Here is a 13,117-nt window from a genome sequence, read left to right as displayed (position 1 = left end):
ATCCAGGCTTGCTGGTAGTTGGCCCTGATTCTAACTTGCTGGTAGTTGGCCCTGATTCTAACTTGCTGGTAGTTGGCTCTGATTCTGGCTTGCTGGTAGTTGGCTCTGATTCTGGCTTGCTGGTAGTTGGCCCTGATTCTGGCTTGCTGGTAGTTGGCCCTGATTCTGGCTTGTCGGTAGTTGGCCCTGATTCTGGCTTGCTGGTAGTTTGCTCTGATCCAGGCTTGCTGGTACTTTGCTCTGATCCAGGCTTGCTGGTAGTTTGCTCTGATTCTGGCTTGCTGGTAGTTTGCTCTGATCCAGGCTTGCTGGTAGTTTGCTCTGATTCTGGCTTGCTGGTAGTTTGCTCTGATTCTGGCTTGCTGGTAGTTGGCCCTGATTCTAACTTGCTGGTAGTTGGCTCTGATTCTAACTTGCTGGTAGTTGGCCCTGATTCTGGCTTGCTGGTAGTTGGCTCTGATTCTGGCTTGCTGGTAGTTGGCCCTGATTCTGGCTTGCTGGTAGTTGGCCCTGATTCTGGCTTGTCGGTAGTTGGCCCTGATTCTGGCTTGCTGGTAGTTTGCTCTGATCCAGGCTTGCTGGTAGTTTGCTCTGATCCAGGCTTGCTGGTAGTTTGCTCTGATTCTGGCTTGCTGGTAGTTTGCTCTGATTCTGGCTTGCTGGTAGTTTGCTCTGATCCAGGCTTGCTGGTAGTTTGCTCTGATTCTGGCTTGCTGGTAGTTGGCCCTTCCACTGTGTCATCAGCAAACTCACAGCTAGGTCCATAGAAATTACTGGTGCATATACATTTAATGCCATCAAAGGTACCTCCATTCAGGCATTCTCTTGCTAGTAAAAAAAATTAAAGGTAAATCAACATTCAAGCAAAGGTGTTCAATTCAGATGTAAACTAATTCATAGGAGTAATATCTTATTTGCTAGGGAGCAGCTATATTCTATATGTTCATTCTTTGGCAACTGTGTTGCTATCATTTAGCCGTATGCAGTAAATAAAAAGTCAATAGAAAATAAATAATTCCTGGGAAAAGCGAAAGCAGAAAGTCAGGAGTTAACTTGTGAGTCTGTATGAAATTTGCCCTAAAATTAGCCCCACACTAGGACTGTTATTTTGTAAATTAGACAATATGTTGACTTGGAATCAAACATATTCTTACTGAATGTTTTAATCATTTAATCAATTGAGTCACAGATTTAGCTGGCAGAAAAATGTCTAAATCCACCCTTATTTATTAGGCGGCAGTATAGACAATCTTGCCTGTTTACGCACTCAATAGAATTCAGGGCAGTACCAGCGCTGCTACTAGCACATAGAGGCACTATCAGTTCAGGCAGCTGAATCCTTCAGCAGAGGTGTCAGGGAGCTGCTATCTTGCTACCTTCCCAGTGTTCTGCTGATTGCTGGGGGGAAGAGAGGGGGTGACCATTCCAACTTTCAGTGCTGCAGTAAAAAGAGACTGAAGTTTATCAGAGCACAAGTCACATGGCTGAGGGCACCTGGGAAACTAAGAAAATGGCTATACTGACGAATCTGCAGTTGCCATAGTATGAGTAACTTTATTAGATATATGTAAAATTTATGTATAGATAATTGCATACAGTATATCTGCTCATAGACATTTACTATAGGACTATAATCCATTGTACTACTTATCTAATAAGTAGTACAATCAAGGGATCAGGCCCTTCTGAGGGTCCAGGCTCTGCCCTGCTAGGGTCTAGGCCAGATACAGTAAGGTGTGCAGGATAGAGAGTAGTTAGCATAAAGCTACAGCTATGTACTAAATAATCATATTACCCCTACAAATAATAGGAACATTAACTCATGCAGTACATACGTGGGTTCTTGGTAGTTGTAAACTGAGTAGTAGTAGTAGGAGTAGTAGTTGCAGTAGTAGTACTTAATGTTGACATAATAATTACTTTAGAAGTACTTAGAGCCGTTTGTTCAGGCCCTGGCATAACCGTAGTTTGAGTTGATCCAGGCTTGCTGGTAGTTGGCCCTGATACTGTTGTTGTATTAGTAGCATTATATGTCTCCATCATTATTTCCAGGTCGTTATTTTCTTCCACTCTGTTTGTTTCCCGTTCCATTCCTCCAATTGTTAATTTTCCATTACTTCCAATATCATTGGTTTCTTTTCCTTTGTCCCAGAATTCTTCTTGTGAGAAATGCCCGTAACTACGTTCTGCTCTTTCCTGACTCTCCCACGAGCCCCATTCTCTATGAGCAGCTGTGAAAGGAAAAATAACATTTAAAGTTAGAAATTGTACTGTGTTGTTGTACGATGCATATTTATACAGCAAGGCACTGCAAGGTGGAACTAACTACTTACTAACTACTACACTTACACATTGGTGTAATATTTTTTGGTTTACCATACCGTGCAATCTACTTTTTTATGAGCAGAGAGGAGAAGGAAGTTCCAAGCAATTATCCACACAACACACAAAAGGACCACCGGTTATGTTTGTTTTTTTGGCTGAGGGCCTATTATACATACTGCACAGCCCATACCAAACCAGTATAGCTAAATACTACAAGGGGTCGAGCAATAACCTCATTTAAGCAGATTTATTTGAGTAATTTTCCAATAAATACACAGATACTTATCAAAATGGCTCCCTGGACAGAAAAAACAAATATGACACTGGCATAGGAGTTGATTTGCATAACTAACTTATATTAATGCTTTGGGTTTCCTTTTCTGGTATTAGTGTGCACACTTACAACATATCTGGGAGTTGGCAGTAAGCGTGGGTCAGATGAAAAGACAGTAAATGTCATTTATGTAATTAATATGCCCAGTTCTAGTAATTTAGCTACTGGCGCATGGGTCACTCGGGAGGGAATTCAAAAGAGACTTGAACATGTAAAGGGAAACAAAGGTCCAGGGCCGGATGGGATTCATCCCAGGGTATTAAATGAGCTGAGCGCTGTGATTGCCAAACCTCTTCACATAATTTTTCAGGATTCGTTGAGGTCTGGCATGGTGCCGAGAGACTGGCGGATTGCTAATGTGGTGCCATTATTTAAAAAGGGATCCCGTTCTCAGCCTGAAAACTATAGGCCTGTTAGTCTGACATCAGTAGTAGGAAAGCTTTTGGAAGGAGTAATAAGGGATAGGGTACTTGAATACATTGCAGTTCACAATACTATTAGTTTGTGCCAGCATGGTTTTATGTGTAACAGATCTTGCCAGACTAATTTAGTTGCCTTTTATGAGGAGGTGAGTGGGAACCTTGATGCTGGAATGGCAGTTGATGTCATCTACTTGGACTTTGCTAAAGCGTTTGATACAGTACCTCACAGAAGGTTAATGATCAAATTGAGGAATATTGGCCTAGAACATAATATCTGTAATTGGATAGAGAACTGGCTGAAGGATAGATTACACAGAGTGGGGTAAATGGAACATTTTCTAATTGGACCAGTGTGGTTAGTGGAGTACCGCAGGGGTCAGTCCTTGGTCCTTTGCTTTTTAACTTGTTTATTAATGACCTGGAGGTGGGCATAGACAGTACTGTTTCTATTTTTGCTGATGACACTAAATTGTGCAAAACTATAAGTTCCATGCAGGATGCTGCCGCTTTGCAGAGCGATTTGACAAAATTAGATAACTGGGCAGCAAACTGGAAAATGAGGTTCAATGTTGATAAGTGCAAAGTTATGCACTTTGGTAGAAATAATATAAACGCAAACTATCTACTGAATGGTAGTGTGTTGGGGGGATCCTTAATGGAGAAGGATCTAGGGGTTTTTGTAGATAACAAGTTGTCTAATTCCAGGCAGTGTCACTCTGTGGCTACTAAAGCAAATAAAGTGCTGTCTTGTATAAAAAAGGGCATTGACTCAAGGGATGAGAACATAATTTTGACCCTTTATAGGCCCCTGGTAAGGCCTCGCCCTGAGTATGGGGGGCAGTTTTGGGCTCCAGTCCTTAAGAAGGAGATTAATGAGCTGGAGAGAGTGCAGAGACGTGCAACTAAACTGGTAAAGGGGATGGAAGGGTTAAACTATGAGGTGAGACTGTCAGGGTTGGGGTTGTTTTCTCTGGAAAAGAGGCGCTTGCGAGGGGACATGATTACTCTGTACAAGTACATTAGAGGGGATTATAGGCAGATGGGGGATGTTCTTTTTTCCCATAAAAACAATCAGCGCACCAGAGGTCACCCCTTTAGATTAGAGGAACAGAGCTTCCATTTGAAGCAGCGTAGGTGGTTTTTCACGGTGAGGGCAGTGAGGTTGGGGAATGCCCTTCCTAGTGATGGGGTAATGGCAGATTCTGTTAATGCCTATAAGAGGGGCCTGGATGAGTTTTTGAACAAGCAGAATATCCAAGGCTATTGTGATACTAATATCTACAGTTAGTACTAGTGGTTGTATATATAGTTTATGTATGTGAGTGTATAGATTGGTAGGTGTGGGTTGTGTGTGCTGGGTTTACTTGGATGGGTTGAACTTGATGGACTCTGGTCTTTTTTCAACCTTATTTAACTATGTAACTAAGATTGCAATCTTAAAAAGCGCAAAAAAGATTACAATCAGTTATTGTGTCGCACTGTGCACACTGCGTTCTGCTCTTTAGAAACCACCAAATGTCTCTGCACGTCATTTAGGAGCAGAGAGAACTTCAGCTAGCCCACTGAATAGAGCAGGGATCCCCAACCAGTGGCTCGGAGCAATATGTCGCCTTGGATGTTGCTCCCAGTGGCCTCAAAGCAGATACTTATTTTTTAATTTCTGGCTTGGAGTCAAAAAACCATATGTGCTGCCAAACAGGGCCTCATGTAGACTGCAAGTCCACTTAGGACTTTCCAAATATTCAATTATGGCCCTTATTTGGCACCCCTAGGAACATTTTTCATGCTTGCGTTGCTCCCTAACTCTTTTTACAATTGAATGTGGCTCACAGGTACAAAAGTTTGGGGACCCCTGGAAAACTAATGAAAGAATCACTTTAAATAAATATGTCTGAATGCAGCTCATTACATAGTTGAGAAGGGAAACAGGAAATAATTAGATGAATTCAGGACTGAGATATCTAGGAGAACAAATGATAAACCAATTATTCTTACACAGCTGATTTTATCACTCCTACTATAACATAAAGAGATTAAGTTGATCCAGGGACTGGTCCGATTGCCATCTTGGGGTCAGGAAGGAATTGTTTCCCCTCTGCGGCAAATTAGAGAGGCTTCAGATGGGGTTTTTTTGCCTTCCTCTGGATCAACTGGCAGTTAGGCAGGTTATATATAGGCATTATGGTTGAACATGATGGACGTATGTCTTTTTTCAACCCAACTTACTATGTTACTATGTTACTATGTTACTATAAGTAAAGCTCAGCAGCCATGGGAACATTCTGCATTCCGCTGTTGCTAAACCATCATTTACGTATTCAAATTTGAGATTGTCTATATCTATAGCTGATGATTTTCTTTCCTAATCACGCCCTACTGATCTGCTATTGCTGCCTTATTCTTAATCTGCAAATAGTACTTTTTAAAAAAATTCTGTGTACAAATTGGTTGACATCAATCACAGTTTCAATCACAGTTTTATGTCATTTTTTGGATGCCACTTTGTTAACATTCAGCATTCTTTAGCTTCTTCCCCTTTGTATTAAAGGGCCATCTTGTTAGAAATCTATTCCATTTACTGTATATACTCGAGCCATTTACTGTATATACTCGACCCAAAATGTGCTGAAAAAAGTCACCCTCGGCTTATACTGGAGTCGGGTGTCATGGGTCCCTCCAGACTAGCACCCTCTCTCCTTTGTGTGCAAATTAGGCCCCCCACAACCAGACCCTCCAGTGCCCTGGCCTAGGCTCCCACTAGCAATACTTATTTCCCCTCCGGGACCGGGTCTGCTGCCAGTTTGCCAATGTGCAATGAGCATGGGGTAGTACTCATATTGTTTTTGTTGACCCTCTTCTCCGCTTACAGAACTAGTTTACTGTTTTTCTTTGAAATAAATATTGAAAAACATATACCCCACTGATGCCTCAATTAATATAATTTTATTGGTATTTATTTGATTATTAAAACTTAGCAGTAGCGGCTGCATTTCCCACCCTAGGCTTATACTCGAGTCAATACGTTTTTCCAGTTTTCTTAGGTAAAATTAGGTATCTCGGCTTATATTCGGATCGGCTTATACTCGAGTATATACGGTACTCTTTACCTTGTACGAATCATTTTAACTTTTAGATCTCTAGAGACCCTCTCTCCTTAGAGTCCGAATGACAAGGATCACTATAATAAGTAGCCCTTGGTCCCACTGGATGGCTCTACAGTAGGTTCCATTACCATCTGGCCAATCTGTGCTCTGAGTGTAGGAAGACTGTCCTGTTAGAGTTCAGTTCATGTGAGGAGAATCTTCTGACAAGCACAGTGCTGCCAAGGGTGGTTGGTTAGTCATATGTATGCACGGTTGGTTGTTGCAAAGCAAGAACTGGGAATTGAGGCTTTTTTATTGATTGCAATGCCTGCTACCCTAACCGTTGAGTGCCACTGGCACTCCTGAAAGCAAGTAGTGGAAGGGTCCTTCTGGAAAGCAGTTTAGTCAAATATATAAAATATATGTGGCAAAGGTCCACTTTTCAATATAATTTTATTCTGTTGGTTACTATGTGCAATGCAATGGCCCTAAGTTCTTTGGAAGGTTATATGTCCCCTATAATCCTTCAGTTTGGTGGATTTTTTTTCATGGATGGCAGTTTTCTTATAATAGATATAATTTCAGTATTCCTCCCTCTCATGAGGAATCAAAAAGGACACTTACCTACTGCCACCAGCAAGGCGCAGATGACAACAGAGGAGACCACAGCTCTCATTTCTGGGTAACCACAGTATGACTCTCCAGATGTAATTCCTTTTCTTATGAGATGTAGTGTAAGTGACTGAGAAGCAGGCTGAACCACTTTTATATCTCACCAACCTCACATGACTGGATACCTATCTGAGTGATTAGATTTGTAGATCCATACAATAATTGAGATAAAGGTGTCATATAAGAACAGGAAACAGGAAACAAGAAACATCAGGATGCATTGTGGCTGCCCTCCGAAGTGACACAAGGCAAATAATTAACTATATTATCACAGAATACAGTTAAACTTCATGGAGATAGAGATATAACATATCTGATTATCAGGCTACCTATGGTAACTACCTAACTTTTCCCTTTTAGTTTGAGTCATTGTCTTGGCCATTCCAATCATTTCTGGACTTTGAGGAGATTTGTAGCACCTGTTTAATGGGAAGAGCTGCTTGTTTGGTCAATAAGTTGATCTCCTTTCCATCTGGCCACCCAAATCAGGAGTTAAACCTTCAACCCACAGGCCTATGGTCAGAACACATGGAGGACTTGTGTAGAGTCATCAGTTGGACTATATTCATGGCCCTATACTGTCTTTAGCCAACAGGAATTTTACGTCTGAATTTTGATCACGTATTAGTCAGGAAGTGTGCAAAAATGTCAGTTTTGTGTGCATAATAACTGCTGCCTAAAGCTGGCCATACACACACAGATACAATTGTACAAAACCTAGTTTCATTAGATTTTCGGGCCATGGGTGGGCTTCAAGTTATTGTCCCAATAATTTTTGTACCACGGTGATTGGTGGTTTAGTTGATCAAACAGGTTAGAAAACTTCAGTGGGATAAGGATAAAATCTGAGCATGTATTGTGTATTGGACAATATCCTTGGGGGACCTACAATGGGAGTCATTTTCCTACGATTGGCGCCTGCCAACTATTTCATTTGTTATTTCTAGAGCTGATTTCAGTCTGAATGTGAGTTTTAGGTTGTGGCATTTAAACGTATGATCATGATCCGAACGTTCTGAAGAAGACTAAAATCTGAATGTGTATGGCCAGCTTCAGACATAATAGGCAAAGTTCACAGCCATTGTCTGCTGGGGTATGGACACTTTGGGGGCCATTTACAAACCACCAGATTTTTTATTTCCGATTCAGATTTTAAACAAATGTTGCAAATTTTTCTAGATTTACTTTGTCCAAATGGCTAAAAATCTGAATCCGACAATTCCCCTGGCAGATCTTCCTTCTCTTTCTTGAAAGATCCACCTCGAAATTTTTGAGGTTTCGGTTTTCTGATGCTGGTTTTTGTATGGCAATTTGAAAAATTTGAGTTTTTCGGAGTGGCACAGTTTCTGTGACTTTTTTCAGTTCGGATTTTTTTAATAAATGTCAGAATGTAAGAATAAAAAAATGAGATAGAGCTGCATTATTTCCTGTCAGCTGATCTCTGAGGGAGCACACAGCCCATCACTAAATGGCGGCTCAAGGGAAAGGATGTAAAAGGGCAATATTTACTCAAATATATATATTCCAGTTTGGGGAGATTCTTTAAAAGGTAACATAATATATAATATCTGTTTTCCTTTAAATTCACAGGGAGGATCATTTTTGTTCCGATAAACCCATTGCAGGTACATTTATTATTCACCTAGTCCTTTCCCAGAAGCTATTATTACTGCATTTATATTAGTAGCCCCATATAGACCTGGAACTACATTAAATCTGAATTTGGCACCATCATCTCTATTCATTATAATTCTTTTTTCATAAAATAGTTCCATTGCTTCTCACTATACAATTCCAACCAGTTTTTCCACTTTTATTTGTGTTGCTCCCTCAGCAGAATTACTTTTTATTGTGTTATTAAGTACAGGTCCTTGAACTATGCAAAATGATTTGACGCTGGAGGAAATAAAGTGAATAAAAACCCCTATGGCACAAGCTAGATATTGATCTTAAATTAAGCCATAAATATTATTTGAATGCATTTTATTTTACAGAGGGCAATGTCTGCAAGTCTATGTATAGATCAAAGCCCAAAACATATCTGCTGTATACACGTAAAGTGACTTAAATTCGTATGAAACGCTTCTCTCTGAGCCTACATTGCACTTGATGGGGGCTGAGTATTCTTCATTTCCCAGGGTGCCACAGTCATGTGACTTGTGCTCTGATAAACTTCAGTCACACTTTACTGCTGCTCTACAAGTTGGAGTGATATCCCACCCCCAGCAGCCGATCAGCAGAACAATGGCATACGCGGTGACTTCGGCAAATCGCAGCACCGTGTATGACATCCCGCCAGCGATTTACATTCTAGCTGGTGGGATGGCATTGCAGCAGCATAGATCAGATAGGTCTTGGGCCACGAGGATTACATCATCTGCATAGGCTGAAAGAACCACTTTCATATATGGTTATTTGAGTACCAACCCCGTAAGTCTTTTCCTTAGGGGACACAGAAAGGGTTCAATGGGCAGTACATACAGTTATCCTGACAAGGGGCATCCTTGCCAAACTCCTCATCCAAAGCTCAGAGGTGCAGTTAAAGACCAATTGATTTTTACCAGACACTCTGCAGAGGTGTACAGCGTTTTCAGGTAGCCTACAAAATGTGGACCAAAGCCATAGGCTTGCAAAGTACCTAGGAGTTATTGGTGATCCACCCTGTCAAATGCTTTCTCTTGATCTAGGGAGAGAAACGAGAGGGATAGACCAGCCCTCCTAGCAAAATGCATCCATTCTTGGACCAGAAAAACATCAAAAGATAGCTTTAGCTATAATCTTATAGTCTGCGCTGAGCAAGGAGACTGGTCACCAGTTCTTAATAAGATGGAGATCCCCCTTCTTAGGTAGCAGTGACAACACTGCCCAACAGCATGAAAGGGGCATCTCACCAGTCTCAAGGGCTTCAGTTAGGACCTTTTGGAAATCAGGTCCCAGAGTATACCAGAAAAACTGAAAGAACTCTACGGTCAGTCCATCTAGCCCCAGAGGTTTAATGTTACATAGTTACATATAGTTACATTGGCTTGAAAAAAGACCAAAGTCCATCAAGTTCAACCCTTCCAAGTGAGGCATTAAACTGAGTGCTTGAGAGAATTCATCAAGAGTGATAGGTTTCTCCAGTCTCTCTCTTCTCCTCTTACTGAATACTGGAAGCCCATCCCATAGTTCCTTGCAGGCATCTGGAAAGATGGGATCTGGAGAAAAAAGGGGGGGTGCCGTCTTCCTCAAGGAGGCATGTGATTTGTTTTCAGTTCCCCTTCTTCTCCAGAGCATAGAAGAAGCACAAGCCACGATCCAAGTCGCAGAGTAACTGTATGCGGCTTCATACATAGGCACCACGAGTCTGTCGTTGTTCGATGTTACGCAGAGTCTCCTTCTTTTCTAAGTATTCCTGCTGCTGGTTTTGGTCTTCACATCCCAACAGATTTTGCTCAAGATCAAGCACCTCCTCATTCAATGTCTCAATATACTCTTGAGTTTTAGGTGAACCTTGCTTATATCCCGCCACTGACTCAATATGGCAAATTCATCCTGAAAACCCCTCCGGTCCATCTATATTTCCCAGACCAACTTTGCAAACCCCTCATCCTCCAATAAACTGTTATTAAAGTGCCAATAAGCAGCTTTGGCCAGTGATGGTGCATCTGCCACTATCACAGAGGCACAGTTGTGGTCTGAAAATGGAGTCAACCTAATGGTACTGCACCTGGCTCATCACATGAGATGGCTCGATATGTTTATATCCTATCAATCCAGGACTGAGAAACATGACCATTTCTTACCCTGACATAGTGTAGGTGAAGGTTTTTGTGTCTGGGTGCTGCTCTCTCCAGATGTCAACCAAGGAGAAGCAGGCTATGAGTTCCCGCAGTGCTGACTCTGATGAGTCCCTTTTCTGGGGCACATTGTGGTCTCCAGCATCCAGGGTGTAATTGAAATCACCCCCCATAATCAAGGCTTCATCTGAGTCGATTGTCTCCATGTATGTTGACAAACTTTCAAAGAACCGTGTTCACTCTGGTCCATTGGTTGGGGCATATATGTTTATAAGGTTGTATGTGCTTTTCGAGTCCTGGACCCGGAGATGTAACACATGGCCTGGGATGACAGGATAACAGCACTCTGCACCTCAGGCTGGAATGATTCACAGAATAGGGTCACCACCCCACATGAAGTTCATGTGAAGTGGTTAAAAAAGACCCTACCCTTCCACTCCAGATGCCAGATTGCTTCAAGCTCTGGAGTGGTATGGGTCTCTTGAAGAAAACTTACAGAGTATCTTCCTTGGTTAAGAAAGGAGAGTACCTGAAACATGCGGAAAGGTTCTTGACAGCCATTTGTATTTAGTGTGCTTATACTCAAGGCCATTCGAAGTGCTTTATTTGGAGAACCAGCAATGGTTCAGGTGCTCTTTCAATCACCTGCAGCACCTTCAGAGGTGTCTGGGGCTGCAAATGGAATCAGCTCCTCAACAATTGGGAGCTTTAGAGGCTTGAGAGTCAGCCTCTCCCTTTCTACTGCCTCCTTATTACTCCTGATGGCGGTCAGTGGAAGGGAAGGGAGGAGAGACCTCCACATGGACAGCAGACTTCACAGGGTTGTTTTTTTCACAGTCTGCCATGCTATCCTCCTTCATATCCACTACTCCAGCCCCACCATCCCCCCATACAGTCTTATCTGCAGATTTCAGTGTGGGGGTTATCCCAATATTCTCCCCCTCCAGGAGTGGAATAACCTGAGGCACTGCAAACAGAGTATGGTTGCAGTCCCCAAAACTCAGCACTTCAGGGACATTAATTACCCCCTGCAGGTGTTTCACTGGGTGTCCCTTTATATTCCATGTGCAGAACCTCTAAATGTGTTGGAGGCAGGTATTGCACCCCTGACTCTGTGGAGAGACCCAAGTTCCCCTGCTCTGTGCTCTCCAGACCATTAAATTCATTATTTCTTATTGAATTTGGAGTTAAGAGTGTATGGTCTGGCACTGGGTCTAAAAGATGGGTTAGACAATGTCACTACATGAGGGCCAGATGTTTCACTGTTCTTCTTGCCCTTGGATGGGGGTGCTCCGTCATTGACTACTAGAGAAAGAGGAAGGGCCACTCACTGCTCCTACCCCAGCAGATGTTACAATCTTGAGTGCCCCCACACCCACAGAGGTAGGTTGATGTGTGGGAGGAACAGCTGTGCCACTGGAGGATGTGGTGAATTCTTCCCCCTCTTCTCATTTGCTGCAGTTGTAAGACAGGCTGCAGACGTAAATAACTTCAGTGAAGAAGGGGGAGGTTTGGAAGTTGTGGAGGTGGGTTGTGTAACAACCTCCTTCGAGTTCTCCAGTGAAGGGGATGTCCCCTTCAAAGGGCCTGCTGGGATAGTCCTAGCAAGGCAAGCTGTTGCACATGAGGTGCCAGTGATGCAAGTATTGGCCGTGGCCTTAATTTGCATTTTGGGCTAAGTGTGCCCCATCTCCTTGCAAAGGAAATACCTCACCTCCTCTGTGTTGTAAAATTTTTTATACAACACCCCCTCAAACAGAACCTCAAAGGACCCCTTAATATTATATTGACCTGAGGAAGAAAATAAGTGTATAAAAAGAAGATAAGTGTATCTGTGAGGTAAAACCCACCTAGATGAGGAACACCTCATATAAACTACTTGTTACAGGCCCCTCCCACTTACCCATCATTCTGTGTGTATGTGTCACATGGTATAAGTGTTTTACCTCACAGATACACTTATACCATGTGAGGTAAAACCCACCTATATATGAGGAACCCCTCATATAAACTACTTGTTACAGGCCCCTCCCACTTACCCATCATTCTGTGTGTATGTGTCACATAGTATAAGTGTATCTGTGAGGTGAAACCCACCTAGATATGGGGAACCCCTCATATAAACTATTTGTTACAGGCCCCTCCCACTTACCCATCATTCTGTGTGTGTGTGTCACATGGTATAAGTGTATCTGTGAGGTGAAACCCACCTAGATATGGGGAACCCCTCATATAAACTATTTGTTACGGGCCCCTCCCACTTACCCATCATTCTGTGTGTATGTGTCACATGGTATAAGTGTATCTGTGAGGTGAAACCCACCTAGATATGGGGAACCCCTCATATAAACTACTTGTTACAGGCCCCTCCCACTTACCCATCATTCTGTGTGTGTGTGTCACATGGTATAAGTGTATCTGTGAGGTGAAACCCACCTAGATATGGGGAACCCCTCATATAAACTACTTGTTACAGGCCCCTCCCACTTACCCATCATTCTG

The sequence above is a fragment of the Xenopus tropicalis genome, chromosome 3 (genome assembly GCF_000004195.4).
Source record: "Xenopus tropicalis strain Nigerian chromosome 3, UCB_Xtro_10.0, whole genome shotgun sequence".
Taxonomy (NCBI): Eukaryota; Metazoa; Chordata; class Amphibia; order Anura; family Pipidae; genus Xenopus; species Xenopus tropicalis.
Note: the sequence above shows the minus strand (reverse complement) of the source record.